Here is a 13,958-nt window from a genome sequence, read left to right on the forward strand (position 1 = left end):
GTTCTGGACTCCATCCCAGACTGGGTGAGAGATAACTGAAAAAACCTCAGTGGTCTGTGAATATATTTACTTCCCCTAGTTTTTTGAGAAATCAAGCTATTACATTGCAAGTCTCAAATTATAAAAGCAAAATACATATCTCTTGTCAATTGAAAGTAGTTCATCCCTTTTTGTATATTAAAATGTTTGTGTGTTGTGGTAGGTAGGGTGTGTGTGTGTGTGTGTGTGTGTGTGTGTGTGTGTCTGTGTCTGTGTCTGTGTCCTTCACAGCAGGAAGACAAATTAAACCTGGAAATGTTGTAATAGTTCCCAAATGTTTGTTTAAAAAAAAAAAAGGCAAAATGTGGTGATAGCTAGGGATTTGTCTTTAGAGTGAGAATGATGTCATTCCACTTGATGTTTATTGACACAGAACTTCCTTTTGTCTGGGAAAATTTTCAGACTGTGAATATGGCTTTAATTAAGAGATACACTGATCAGTTGTTGGTTTTGTTACAAGGAAAGAACTTGTCTGTGTTTTATTGTGTGGATTTCTTTGTGTGTGGACCACAGTGAAAAAGATTTAAAGGATCATTGGCAATGTGTAGGTTTGCATCTATTCTTATATTCATATCCGAATGCCACTGAAAACCTTTGTTTAGAAAGTTCTGTAAGACTATTGTTTCAAAATATAAAAAATATTTTAGTGGGCTGGAATTGTTGGCTCAGTGGTAGAGCGCTTGCCTGGCATGTGTGAGGCTGTGGATTCAATCCTCTGCACCGCATATAAACAAACAAAAAAATTAATTAAAAAAAAAGATCCATTGACAACTAAAAAAAATATTTTGGTTTACAATCCATTTTTTTTTTTAAGAAGAGAAAGTCATACAGTGGTACGGGCAGTGAAAATGAATATTCATGGTAAGAATATTACTTGTGGGGCTAAATCTTTGTGTATCATTTTAAAACATAAGGAAATGACCCCTGAATTTAAGGAAGTCTCACAGAAATCTCAGTTCCTCTAATTACTTTTGGCAGTTTTACTTGTTCACAGATTGTGGCAAATTTTCTGGAATCCTCTAATCTGAAATATAGATCATTGCTTCAAATGTTGAAGCGTGGGGCTGGGGTTGTGGCTCAGCAGTAGAGCACTCGCCTAGCATGTGTGAGGCACTGGGTTCGATCCTCAGCACCACATAAATTAATAAAATAAAGGTATGTGTACACCTATAACTAAAAAATAAATATTAAAAATATCTGAAGTGTGACATGAATATGGGAATCTTTAAATAGTTGTTCAGGTCTATTTTAAATGATAATGTATAAAATCTAAACTAGACTGGTGTTGTGGGACCAAAAACGACGACAAGAACAAAATCAAATCCACTCTACTTCAAAAATCTTAAACCACTTTATCCACAACCATTCACATTCTGTACCTCTTTATCTTATCTGGAGAAAAGAGATAAATGGAGAGCTCTAAAATGCGGCTTCTGCAGTTAAAGGATAAAAGTAACAAGCTGTGAAGCGTGCCCTCAGTTGACTTGGACATTAACAAGATTTTTTAATTTAAGTTAATAGGTGTAAAAAGAGGCACAGAAAGAATATTTTTCTGTACACAGGATCTGCCAATTTGTGGAAGCTCTGGCCTATCTATAAATACAAAGGCCAAAATTCTGCTGATGGGGGGAAAAAAAAGGTAGAAAACTTCAAATAAGGTTAAATAAAGCATGGTTGTTCTCCTAAAGTATTTGGATACTTATTTCACTTATCTGAGTCTACAAAGCCACATGGCCCCCATTCCGTTCGTGGGGTGTCTCGTCCCCTCTGGTGAGGGTCAAGCAGCTTTACTCCCTACACAAACCAAGGTCATTTTCACGCCTTGGCCCGTCGCTGTGGCCCACGCGGCTCTCGTTTCCCAGGGCAGCGGTCACTATCTGATGGGCAGCGGGAAAGCACAAAAGGTCTGCGCCCGCAGAAGGATCCACCGGTGTCCTGTTGAACTTTGCACACCGCGTGACTGGGGCAGACCGCGCACGGTGGCCTGGCCCTTCGCTCGGGTCCTCGGGGGAAGAGAGGAGGCTGGTTTCCGCGGCCGGGGCGGCGGGCCTGAGCGGGGCTGCGCAGCCTGCAGCCCCTGCCGGACGCGGGCCGCCTCCCGCTCGCCGTTCCCGGTTGTTCGCGCCCCGGACTTGGAGCGGGAGCCTTCCCCGGCGCGCTGCCGGCTGCCCTCGCCGCCCCACGGGAGGAGCCCCCCGGCCGCCGTGACGCGTCAGGGAGGAAACGCCAGCGCCCGGCGGCCCTGCCGGGAAGGAGGAAGCGCGAGCGCGCTTGACTCGGCGCCCGCGGCGCCGGGAGGCAGCACCGCGGAGCCGGGTAGGTGCCGGGCCGGCGGGAGGGTCCGCGCGGTCCGGGCCGTGGTCGGAGCCCCTACGCGGGAGGAGACGGGGCGGGGAGAGGGCTGCCCGGGGCCTCGACTGCTGTAGCTCCTCGACCAAACGTGACTTTCCCGGGTTCCCCCGGGGATCTCCGAGAAGGTCTGCAGGGAAAAAGCAATGCCCCCGCCCAGCCCCCAGACTCAGTTGGTGGTCTTTTGTTTCCTCGAGGTGAATTCGGATTGTGCTTTGACATTCCTAAACGCCCGAGGGGTGTCGGTGGGAGGACAGTTACCCCGGGCGCAGCCCCTAGCCTAGAGGATCGGGCGACGAGGGGGGACAGAAGACCCCACGCGAGGAGGAAGTGGGTGCGGGTCACCTGCGAGGCTCGGGGTTGCGGGTGGCCGCGGAAGGGGTGCACTGGAGGAGTCCTTTACCTGTTGTCAGCTGAGCTGTTAGGGCGAGACTTCAAGGCGCTGCTGTTCTTTGAAGTTCTCAGCGACTTGAACCCTTTGGTCTCTTTTCAAGTCAGTCTGTGTTAATGCTCTCAGTTTTAGCACCGGTATGTACCATCCAGAGGCATTTTTTAGTGATGGTTACTAACAGAAACGAGAGCATAAACGTAACATAGAGAAGAGAAAGGATTCTTCTCTTGGAACTTCAGTTCTCAATTTTGCACGGGTATTTCTGAACCATGAGTAGAATTTCAGTCCGGCACAACAGGCTCTACAGGGTGTATTTGAGATTAAAGAATGAATACAGAGCACTACAATTTCAAAATCTTTGTCGGGGTGAAAATAGACTGTTGTGTAGTTTCATTCTCTCTCCCTTCTCACTAGGTTGAGTGTTCACCCAACCCATGGGGAAGTGCCGTCTTTATGTGCCTCTTAGCTCTTCCTGCGTAAGGGGCTCTAAAGTGCTTTATAAATATTAACTCAAATTCTTAATTCAAGATTTTAAATTATAGCGGTTCTAATCATGAAGGGACTGTGCATACTTTAGTTCCCCGAATGTCATAGTAAGAGCTGGAAACAGAGGGATGTTTCAGGCATATTTTAGCGCTGGGTGTGCCTTCTGGCCCCCTTGGCCACCACTCCCATAAGACAAGCTGCCACCCCTGCATTCGCTGGGGAAGCGAGTCTGTAGCTCTAGGGAATAAGACCTGTTGCAAGCAGGTCTCACCAGATCCCAAGCGGCTTCTGTAAAATAGTCTTGCCATTTTACCTTGGAGCCCATTAGCTAACTGGAGAAACCAGAACTTCCCCCTTTTTTCAACTGCCACTGCATGGAGCCTCATTTTGTTTTTTAAAGGAATTTTGTTTCCTAATCTGTTTGACAATTCCTAGGACATGGCTTTAGGTGCCAGAATCAGATTGGATGATAAAATAACATTTTGGTTTATACACATTGATGTAAATTATGTTTCCTAATTTTACTGACCCTTGCTGTTGGTAACACTGAGTTGGTGGGTCAGCCTAGTAGATGTTCATTTTGTCATTTGTAGATATATATAGGATGCTTTTTCCAGAATAAAATAACCTCTTCAAAGAGCACTTGGGCCTGATGGCCAAATTGATTGAGATCTGAAATGGGGACTAAAAAATATAGATATGTTTTTTTTCATTATAATGATTACAAATGTAATCAAAATCCATACATCTCTTTCTTCTGGTCTCCCTCCTAGTGCCCTGGTGTGTGTGTGTGTGTGTGTGTGTGTGTGTGTGTGTGTGTGTTTGTGTGTCTGTCTGTCTCTCTCTCTCAAATATTTAAATTTCCAGGGAGGTGATTAAATGAGACCATAAACCTTATTTAATGGAATTATAAAGTACTTCTTGAAGCAGGAAGACTAACTTTCCTCTGATATAATTTATGGCACAACATATGTTAGTAGCTACTCATGCATTCAATTCAGCCAAGACACCTAACCCTTTCATAGTTTACAGAGTGCCTTCAGACATACTCAGATGTCACCAGAAACCTTGTGAGGTTGGTAGCCATTTTTTATTCTCATTTGTACAAGTGAAGAAACTGAAGCTAAGAAATGTTAACATGATGTAGCCCTGATTACACAGCTGGTGAGAGGCAGCACTTGACTAGAGTAGGCATGTGGACAGAGCCTGGCACGTGCAGGCCTGTAATAAACATTCCTTGGAATGAATGACTCCAAACGACTGCAGATATCTTGTGCTTTCAAAACACACCTCTCATAATTGATTTATGCCAAAGAGATTTCTAGGCCTAATCTAGTGCTTTTCTTTTATCAAATAGCATCTGTACAAATACTACCTTTTCTACAAAAGGGACAGGAAAACCCTTTGGACTAATTTCTTAGGATTTGTCATCCCTTTTTTTAAAAAAAATTATTTTTTAGTTGTTGATGGACCTTTATTATTTATTTATTTATATGTGGTGCTGAGAATCAAACACAGTGCCTCACACATGCTAGGCAAGTGCTCTGCCACTGAGCCACAACCCCAGCCCATCATTCCTGGTTTTTGAAAAAGAAAATAGTTTTGTTATTTTTTATTTTCCCTTCTCATTCTATTTTTTTTCCTCTGATTTTGAAAGTGTCTGGATTGAACGCATGGTGTTAGTGTTCGTGTTGACAGCTTTCTTTTGTAGATTCTAAGCTGCTTAGATTTATGATCAAGTTCAAACACACTGTGTTTTGTCTTTTTTGTTTCTTTGCATTGCTAGGATTCAAACCCAGGGCCTCATACTTGTTAGGCAAGTGCACTATTACTGAGCTACACCCTCACCCCTCATTTTTTTTAAAGTATCTGAGATTACTCAGAGTGTGTGTATGTGTTGAAATATTGCTGTTACTTTAGTAAAAAGGATCATGTTTTTTAAAAACAGAAAAATTAGAGCTGGGTGAGGTGGCACACCTGTAATCCCAGCAGCTAGGGAGACTAAGACAGGAGGATCTCGAGTTCAAAGCCAGCCTCAATAAAAGCAAGGTGCTAAGCAACTCAGTGAGACCTTGTCTCTAAATAAAATACAAAATAGAGCTGGAGATGTGGCTCAGAGGCTGAGTACCCTGAGTTCAATCCCCAGTACTCCCCTCAAAAAATAAAATAAAAAACAGAAAAATTCTCAACTATGTATATCCTGTAAACATAATTTTCTGTATCCTAAGTATGTGATCCCCAGATGGAAATTAGAGAGGAAAATATGGCCATTACCTAGGCGGAGGAATTGTTATCAGGGAGAAGTGATATATGGGATGGCCTTCCCTATGAGGGATATTATCTGGTAAGAAACCTTTAATGAAGCCAGACTGAGTCATTTGCCTGTCAGCCTTCTAAGTGAGGGTGGGATAAAATTCTTATGACACCTGTCTTGTTTGAGAAACCACTTTTACCTTTTCCAATCCTCATGGTTTCTTTCTTTTTTAAAAAATTGATGTAAATTACTGACTAAACTGCTGATTCATGAAACTCAAGTTATATAACATGTTATTCCTGATAGAAACAGCTCTCACATTATTTTAAACCACTCAAAGTCTGTTTTCCTTTACCTATTTCATTCTGTATGTGGAGTCTTTATTCTTATTTCACTATAAATATTTTTTTTTTCATGGAGAGAAGTGGTAAATCTAAGAGATACCAATTCTACACCCTGTAGTTCACATCAACATAATCTAACCCAATGCAAGCTTTGAGTTAATTATCATTGCCAAGGAAGGTGAGATGGAAATGAGACCTTAAAGGTCAATTCAGAGGAGCAACCAGTAAAATTGTATTGCTTAAGGCTAAGGCTGAGCCTGGGGGGCTTTGAGAGGGAGTTAGAGCAGTGTGCAGTGTCTGATTTCTCAGGTCCTTTCCTATTTCCCATGGGTCCTGAAAACCTAAACTTATCTCCTTGTAGCCACAATTCTTCTATAATTCAGAACCAAAATCTGTTTTCCTTGGGTATTGTTGTGGATGTGTGAAAGAGGTAATGATATAAAGGGAATTGTAGGGTAAGGGACTGAGAACATGTTTTTTATTTTTGGTGTGGGGGGGTACCACTGATCCACATCCCCCACCCTATTTTGTATTTTATTTAGAGACAGGGTCTCACTGAGTAGCTTAGCATCTCATCTTTGATCGATTTGAACTCGTGATCCTCCTGTCTCAGCTGCCCAAACCACTGGGATTATAGCCATGTGAGTTTGCCTGGCTTAATAACATGTTTGATTGAAAGAAAAAACAGGAGGTTTGTGGGTGAAATAAGAGATATAAATTAGATCTCATGGTGAAGGATTCCTAGCAGACAGCTCTGCTCCCATGGGGCCAAAAGCATAAAAAAGACCTATATGGAATTGAAGTATGGGAAGGACTGGACATCTCTGTTAGCATGAGAGAATCCTGGTGGGCAGAGTCTCTTTGTACCACCAACTGCAGAAGTCTTCTTATAGGTGTCTCTTTCTTCAGGCCATGAAGTGAGTTTGTTTGCAGATGATTAAAAATGCAGAGAGCTGGTTTAGTTACTTTTAACTTAAGAGTAAGGTTGATTTGATAGGTTTTTCAATGGGCAATGGCCTAGATTTTGTACCCTTTTAAAACATTACTCCATTTTGGTAACACCTGTAATATTGAAATGATGTCTATTCTTTTCACCCGTCTGTGATTTTGAAGAGATAACATTGCATTCACATAGCATATACTAATGAGCATGATTCAGGTTAATTGCTTCCATCTGATTTCCTGATGTATTTGCTCAGTTAGTTAATACCAAACATTTTGTTCTTTATTGGTAAAATGGATTTCATATAAAATATATTCATCTACAAAAATAGAACTCACTGATGGATTAGCTAGTCCACAGACTGCTAGATGAAACTTCTTTGAGTATCGAGGTACTTCACTAAGACTCCACTAATTTGCTTGCTTGAGTTTGGAAATGAGAAAGAACTTTATTACTCCAGGGTTGTCTTTTTTTTTTTTTTTTTTTAAGATAGAATCTAGTTATGTTGCTTAGGCTGGCTTCTAACTCAAGGGCTAAAGGAATCTTCTTGCCTTGATCTCCCAAGTACCTAGGACTACGGGCATGCCAGCATACCCAACCTTTTTCTAGTTATTCACTTTCCAGTCTTTTTTTTTAAGTCTCTCTCTCTCTCTCTCTCTCTCTCTCTCTCTTGTTGTATATGGACACAATGCATTTACTCTATTTATTTTTATGTGATGCTGAGACTCAAACCCAGTATCCCACACGTACTAGGCTAGTGCTTGACCACTGAGCTACAACTCCTACCCCTAACTTTCTTGTCTTTTAAATAAAAATAGATCAGAGATAACTTAGAATGATGCAGTTTCCAACTCAGGATGCCAACATATATATAAGATCATTATATAAATTTTATATAATGTAATTCATATGCATTGTTTATATGTGTGTATGTGTGCGTCTATGAACATTTAAAAGGGAATTTTAGAGTCATATCCTTAGCTTCCCAAGAAAATACTAATTGTGCACCTTTTCCCCTATTTTTTAGTTTGTTTCATTTTTTATTTTTATTTATTTTAATTTTTACTTCAATTTGGGGGGGGCACTGGGAATTGAACCCAGAGGAACTTTACCACTGAGCTAAATCTCCAACCCTTTTTATTTTTTGAGAGAGGGTCTCAATAAGTTGCTTAGGGCCTCACTAAATTGCCGAGGCTGTCCTTGAATTTGTAATTCTCCTGCCTCAGACTCCCAAGTCACTGGGATTATAGGCATGTACCACCACACCCAACTGTGTCATATTTTTAAATATTACTTTTAATTTAAAAAACACACACCCTTAAATTCAAGTAATTGAGAATCATGTGTAATAAAAAGTCCTTGCTACTCTAATTTTACCCACAAAGATAACCATTGCTAAGTTTTATATGTCTAGTTTTTTTCCTTGCTTATATAAATTTCTATACCTCTATATGTAGTTTTTTAAAAATGAGAATTATCTATGCATTTTGTTCTTTTGTTTCTAATTTAACACTTTCTCATAGACTTTATTGATTTCTATCATTAGTTTTGACAGTTGCATAGTATTCCACTTGATACTTGTTTATCTATTTCTATTACTTACCAAAATAATACATTTTTTAATAGTAAATGTTTTTGAAAAGTAAGAGGGGAAAATAAAAATCACTATTGGCATGTGCCTGTAGTCCCAGCCACATGGGGGGATATCTAAGAAATAGAAGGATATCTTGAGCCTGGGAGTTTTGGGCCTGCATAGGCAACATAGCCAAACCCCTGTCCATTAAAAAAAAAAAAGTCACTAGTAAACCTATCACTCCTTATAACTACTATTAGCATTTTAGAATATATCCTTCAGAATTTTATTTGTGTGTTCACATACACATTTTCAGTGCCAGAAACATTCTTTATACAGACTTGCTTTGTTGGTTAGAGAATCATGCTCATAGAGCCAACCAACGTCACAGATTCCATGCACCTTTGAACTAGTTATTTTACTGTGTTTCCTGGCCACCTGCCATACCCCAAACCTGGCTAACACTATTGGAAATTTCTACTCCTGCTCATAAAGGGGATGAGGTGAGGGTGTTTTGATGAACTGACAAATCCATCCAAACCAACATGAAGTGCATGTCCTTCTAATGGGGGTCAGTCAGTATTAGTATTTTAAGTACATCTAAAATATTTAAGATATTTAACAAAAGAAATGCTAAAAGTATTCTCATGATTGATCATAATCACTAAAAAAAGAAGCAGAAATAATGGATTCAAACCAAGGGAAAAGTGGCTTCTGTAAAGTTGTTATAAATCGAACAGCTGAACTAATGATAAGCACATTGCTGAAGTAATTGGTTTAACAGCTCTGCTGCCAGTGGTGGGAACAGGTGACCTTGAAGTTTCTTATGATCCTATTACAGTATAGACTGTCTCAGGGTTAGAAACTGTAATTTCATGCACACATCTCCCTCTTTACATACTCACACCACCAGTTTTCCCACACAGCATGTGTTTCTGTGCTGACATCTCCCTTTTCCTCTCTAGTGGCACATATATACAAACTATAGCCCACACTTGCCTCCTATATCCTTTTGTGACCTCTCCTCCTTTCCAAGAGTTTAGTCTCCCTTTTTTGTGGGGTGGGGGGAACAGGGATTGAACTCATGAACTCAGGGCACTTGACCACTGAACCACATCCCCAGCACTATTTTTTTTGTGTTTTATTTTGAGACAGGGTCTTGCTAAGTTGCTTAGTGCCTTGCTTTTGTTGAGGCTGGCTTTGAACTTGTGATCCTTCTGCCTCAGCCTCCCAAGCTGCAGGGATTATAGGCATGCGTCACCGCACTCATCCAGTCTCCTTTTTAACCTTGTTCTTTTTTCCTTTTCTTGAAATTCTTGCTTCAAGAAATTTTCTCTCTATCCTTTTCTCCATCTCACTCTCTTCATTTTGGTCTTGAGCAAAAAAGATAATAATCATGGTGATACGTTTAAGAGCAGGCCTTTAATAAAGAAAAAGAAAGCTTTTAGTTTGGAAGGAAAGGTAGACATTATAAAGAACTAGTGGTTTCAAACCTTCAAAGCCCTTGAGAATACCCAGTAATTCCTTTCAAAATATCCACAGAAGTCTCCACCCACCTCCTTTTCTCTAAATAAGCTGTTTTTCCTTAAGCACTGGCATGAACTAAAAAATTTAAAACTAATTTTTGTCCCTATGATTGCAACAGCATTGTTTTGGGCTGTTTTTCTATTGAAGATGTCAGTCATCTAATGGGTTGCATAGAGTGTCCTAGTCTGGAAAGATAACTCCCAGATATGACCACTGTTCCTTTTAGAAAATATGTCCAAAGTTTGAAGTATCTGGCTTAATAATTACCTTTTTTTTTTCATCTAAATTGAAGACAAAGAAGCTATTCTAACAAAGCTTAGCAAGCTTTGAGAAGTAGTATATCAAGATTCCTTTCTCTACAGATTTTCATCAGTAGAGATGTGGAGAGGTATGATCCTGGATTGGGTTGGATCCTTGGGAATCAGATAGGAAGCAATATTGGTTCAAAAATGCTAGGTCTCTTCTAAAAACCTCCACAAGAGATAGAAATCGAGGATGGTCAGGACTGATAGTCTATGCATACCAACTTCAGCTCACCTGTAGAGGTGCTGGGGCCAGACATGATGAGGAGCTTCGAACCAACACAATAGCAACTTAAGCCGAACCAAGAGTAAAGGCATATTTTTTTCATAAATATGAATAAGAAAGGTTTTTGAGCCAGGTGCAGTGGTGCATGCCTGTAATCCCAGCAAGTTGGGATGCTAAGGCAAGAGGATCACAAGTTCAAAGCCAGCCTCAGCAAAATTGAGGCACTAAGCAACTCAGTGAGACCCTGTCTCTAAATAGAATACAAAATAGGGATGGGGATGTGGCTCAGTGGTCGAGTGCCCCTGAGTTCAATCCCTGGTACCTACCAGGTACCGATTTTGAAAAGATGTTTTTGTTCAGCATCTCAGTGATATGGTACTAAAATTGAAACATGACAATGCCAAATTATTTGCTTATTTGGACTAGGGCCATTGTTAATAAGCATTTGGAAGACTTTAAACTACTTTTTAAAAAAAATGGTTCTTAGGGCTGGGGATGTGGCTCAAGTGGTAGCACGCTCACCTAGGGTGTGTGAGGCACTGGGTTCGATCCTCAGCACCACATAAAAATAAAGATGTTGTGTCCACCGAAAAACTGAAAAATAAATATTAAAAATTCTGTCTTTTTTTTTAAAAAAGATACTGTGTCCACCTAAAAACTAAAGAAATAAATATTTTTAAAAAAATGGTTCTTAGATTCTCATGAACATTAACATTATTTTCTCTTCTTTGGTTTAAAAATGTTTTACTCTTTTTTGTCTCTTATTTTTGTTCTTCCTTTTTAAAAGTTAGGTATGAACAAAAGGCCCTGTCCCCATGGAAGTTATGTATTACTTTCATTGGACTTATTAGGATTAAAAAATTTTCTTGTGAGATTTATTTTTTTATTTTATTTTATTTTTTAAAAAATATTTTTTTAGTTGTCAGTGGACTTTATTTATTTATATGTGGTGCTGAGAGTTAAACCCAGTGCCTCACACATGCTAGGCAAGTGCTCTACCACTGAGCCACAACCCCAGCCCATGAGATTTATTTTTATTATTATTATTTTTTGGTACTGAGGATTGAACTCTTCAGCACTTAACCACTGAACCACATTCCAGTCCTTTTTTGTGTGTTTTATTTAGAGACAGGGTCTCACTAAGTTGCTTCGCTAAATTGCTAAGGCTGGCTTTGAACTCATGATCTTCCTGCCTCAGTCTCCTGAGCCTCTGGGATTACAGGTGTGTGCCACCGTGCGCAGCTGCCTGTTAGATTAAGAACATTGTGAATAAAATACCACCTCTGTGTGGAAGGACAAAGAAAAAATAAGAATATATATTGTTTGCTTGTCTAAGCATAGAAAGACTTGGAAACTATATATAGGAAATTTACAATGTTTACTTGAGATTGGAGGATAAAAAGTGAGTGGATAGGAATGGGTGAGAAACGGACTTTCACTATATCATATAAATATATATGCATATGTATATATTTTATATATAGGTATACATATTTTATATAGTATATAATATATATAACTGTGAATATGCAACTCATTGTTATTTATTAGTTGTAAAAATCATGTCCTGGAGTTTCCTTTTAAAACTAGATCTTTCTCTAGTGTCTTATCCATGTATACATCTTTAGTAAAGTTGTTGTTGTGGGTTTTTTTTAAACATTTTTAGTTGTAGATGGACACAATACCTTAATTTTACTTATTTATTTTTATGTGGTGCTGAGGATGGAACCCATTGTCTCACACGTGCTAGGCAAGTGCTATGCCTCTGAGCCACAACACCAGCCCAAGTTGTTATTGTTTTAAATCCTTCTTAAACAATGCATTCATAGTCTTATCTCAAAACAGTAGTATTTTGCAGGCACCTTGCCATGGCTTTTTCCCCCTCAGTGCTTTCAAATGCTGTAACTATTGTTCATTATGAAGCATTCCATTAGGAAATTCTGATGCTGCAAATACAGCCAAACCCTAAGTTTTCGTTGGCTTATTTGGAAGAACCACTTAATTGAAATTATCTGCAGTATTTTGCCAAATGAAGACTCAGTTGTTTCCTAGTTGGTTTACTTTATGTGTTTAGATAATTCTGCCATTTTCAATTGTATATGCTAAATCAAATATTCTCTTTCATCAGTTTTATTTTTTGTAGTTATTATCATTTGTCACCTGTATTTTACCTTGCAGAGAGCAAAGAGAAAGAAACGCATATGTTTATTGAGTACCTACCCAAATTACCACCTGCTGGTAAGGCAGTAGTTAAGGGAGTTTGAAAAATGTTATTCATTGTGAACTTTAAAAAAAAATTTCTTGTAGTTGTAGGTGGACAGAATGTCTTTATTTTAGTTGTTTATGTGTGCTAAGGATCGAACCCAGTGCTTCACATGTGCTAGGCAAGTGCTTTGCCACTGAGCCCCAGCCCCTCATTGTTACCTTTTTATTGTGAAATAGTATTAATGATCTAATCTAGAAACTAGTGCCAGATTTCAAGAAGAAAACTAAAAAGGTTTTAAATATCGTGTGGTTCCTGCCTAATAGAAAAATCCTTAAAATTCCCGCTTTAAAAGTTGCTTGTGTTAAATTCTGAACCACAGAATCTGAATGTCTTATGTTATCTGACGAACTGCCACACTCATTCTTTTAGCATCCAAAGTCCATTGAACTTGCCAATGATAACAAATACTACTATCATATTCTAAAATCCCTAACAAAGATAACCATCACCACTTCCATTAATCCTTGGAAATAGAGAAATAACTTTGCTGATTTTTGTTGAACATTAACTTGGCAGATACTGGGATGAACTCCTATTAACTAAGTAAAACTGATAGAACATTTCAGTTCTGAGTTCTTTGTAAGCTACAATATACACTGGTTCTATTACCTAATAAATTGTATTTACATTCCTGGATGAGGATGGTGCTATGGTCTGAATATGTCTCCTCAAATTCATGTGTTGGAAACTTAATCCCAATGCAACAGTACTGGAAGGTGGAGCCTTTTCGGAGATGTTTAGGTTATTGAGGATTGGACCTCTGGAACTGATTGATGCTGCCATAAAAAGGGGTTATGGGAGTGGTTTTTCCTCCTCTGCTCTTCTGCCTGTGAGGACACAGAGTTGGTCTATATTCATCCTTTTCATTGTCTGCCCTGTGAGGATGTAGCAAGGTGGCCCTTACCAGACGCTGGCACCTTAATCTTAAGACTTCCCAGCCTCCAGAGCTGTGAGAAATCAATTTCTTTCCTTCTTTTCCTTTTTGTGTGGTTTTAGGGGTCAAATCCAGGTCTCACACGTATGCTCTGTCTCTAAGCCACAACCGCAGCCCTGTGAGAAATTAGTTTCTGTTCTTTATAAATTATCCTGTCTCAGGTATTCTGTTATAGTTGCACAAATGGACTAATACAAATGCTGAGAAAGATGCTGAGAAAATTCAGATTATTGGGAAATGTTAAAAAGTAAAATGTCTCAGTGAGTGGAGAAAACACTAGAGTCTCTTATACTTTTTAAAAAAATATAAATTGGGTTTATTCCA

General features: G+C 39.3%; 1 protein-coding gene across 5 annotated transcripts in view; it reads left to right on the forward strand.

The window, feature by feature from the left end:
- The first annotated feature begins 1,774 nt into the window (after positions 1-1,774).
- Sgk3 (serum/glucocorticoid regulated kinase family member 3) overlaps positions 1,775-13,958 on the forward strand; it is a 116,790-nt gene continuing 104,606 nt past the window's right edge. For 2 of the 5 annotated variants that reach the window (XM_077800713.1, XM_077800715.1), the window contains exon 1: positions 1,775-2,355. The gene's annotated coding sequence lies outside the window, so the exon portion shown is untranslated. The remainder of the gene's footprint in view (positions 2,356-13,958) is intronic. The other 3 variants (XM_026410016.2, XM_026410023.2, XM_077800714.1) reach the window with 2 other exon arrangements.

The sequence above is a fragment of the Urocitellus parryii genome, chromosome 7 (assembly GCF_045843805.1).
Source record: "Urocitellus parryii isolate mUroPar1 chromosome 7, mUroPar1.hap1, whole genome shotgun sequence".
Lineage (NCBI taxonomy): Eukaryota > Metazoa > Chordata > Mammalia > Rodentia > Sciuridae > Urocitellus > Urocitellus parryii.